This window comes from Mandrillus leucophaeus, unplaced genomic scaffold (genome assembly GCF_000951045.1).
Source record: "Mandrillus leucophaeus isolate KB7577 unplaced genomic scaffold, Mleu.le_1.0 Scaffold351, whole genome shotgun sequence".
NCBI classification, from domain to species: domain Eukaryota; kingdom Metazoa; phylum Chordata; class Mammalia; order Primates; family Cercopithecidae; genus Mandrillus; species Mandrillus leucophaeus.
The window spans coordinates 1097371-1099391 of NW_012103710.1; positions in this window are offsets into that span (position 1 = coordinate 1097371).

Sequence of the window (2021 nt, forward strand, 5' to 3'; positions counted from 1 at the left end):
CTTATGCCACTGTCCAGTTTCTATAGATAAATGTAAATGCTTGTGTCCTTGTTTCTTACCACTATTACCCATGGGGTATCTGTAGGCCTTTTTGACATGTATAAAAATAATTTTATACTGCAGAGCAGAGAATAAGCAAAAAAAAAAAAGAAACAAACAAAAACCCACAGTTAGTAATGCATGTAAGTCTGGGCCCCAAGCAAAGCACTGTGGAGAACCAGCTGTTGGTGCATCCAGCCTGCATATGTATCATATTATTACCCTTTGCATGTGTGCTTACATGGGGGAATTTGGGCATGTGCAGAAAAAACATGGCAGCTGAAGGGGACCGGGAAGGTCTTTTTTTCTTGAGGATGCTGAATCAACTGTGTGTGGTACACCATGCATTTTCACAACCCATCACATGATGTCAGCTGTAAAATTTTCCACTTGTAGCATCATTAGAGAACAAAAAGTTGCAGATTTTGGAAACATCCAAATTTCAGCTTTTCAGATTAAGGATGTTCAACATATATATATTTATGCATATGTATGTTGAACATCATATACATAAAGGATGCTTCAACATTTTTTTATATATATATAACGGATGTTGCATACATATATGAATATATATAGAAGGTACATATACAGATATAGATATATAGAGAGGATATATAGAGAGATATATCTTCTGAAGAAGCCTGACTAATACAATGTTATATGTTTAATTAGTATTTGGTGAACTGAGTTGATCTTTCAAAATGGAGAAGCTTTTGATAACACTTACCAACTTTGTCTTTGCCCTGTTGCCTTTTGAAACAAAAGATTTTTGTCATTTAATATGTCCCCGAGTAAGTCACACCAAATCCTATTGTCGAGCAGACTTAAATGAGCAAAATGTCTCCCCAATTCTCTAAGAGTTCTTTAAGAGGGACACTTCTTGATGGATTTTAAACATTCACCTCAGAAGAATAGCTTTAGAGTTTCAAATTGAACTTCTGTCTTTGATCCTCAAATCAGTTTCTGATGGAGAAATGCAACTCTGGTTTTGAATAGAATAAGCTAAAACATCAAAATAACTTTTTGGACATTAAACAGCTGTTTTTTAAAATTCCATGATTTTATTTTATTATAAGTCAGTAAGACACATGTGCATTAAATTTTCTTATAATACACAAGGTTTGAAAAATTAAAGGAACCTGGTTTGGGTTTGATTAACTGAAAAACATTTGCAACCCAATGCCTATCTCCTTCCTCCACATCTTTTCCTGAAAGTGTTCTTGCAAACTGCTTTACCCTCATGAGCTCAGCACATACAAGAGTCATGCTGTGAATGTGAAAGATATTGAAATTAGCCCTAGGAGAAGTTGGTTCTGAAATTTAATGAAGCTTGAACTAATCACTAGGCACAATTTCTAAAAGTCTCCTTTCTGAGAACTTCATACCACCAAAAATTATTAGGCTATTTTTGAATTACTTTAAAAGGCTACAGTAACCAAAACAGCATGGTACTGTTACCAAAACAGATATATGAACCAATGGAACAGAACAGAGGCTTCAGAAATAATGCCACACATCTACAACCATCTGATCTTTGACACACCTAACAAAAACAAGCAATGGGGAAACAATTCCCTATTTAATAAATGGTGTTGGGAAAACTGGCTAGCCATATGCAGAAAACTGAAACTGAACCCCTTCCTTACACCTTATACAAAAATTAACTCAAGATGGATCAAAGACTTAAATGTAAGACCTAAAACCATAAAAACCCTAGAAGAAAATCTAGGCAATACCATTCAGGACATAGGCAGGGGCAAAGACTTCATGACTAAAACACCAAAAGTAATGGCAACAAAAGCCAAAATTGACAAATGGGATCTAATTAAACTAAAGAGCTTCCACACAGCAAAAGAAACCATCATCAGAGTGGACAGGCAACCTACAGAATGGGAGAAAACTTTTGCAATCTATCCATCTGACAAAGGGCTATTATCCAAAATCTACAAAGAAAAACAAATTTACAAGAAAAAAAAAAA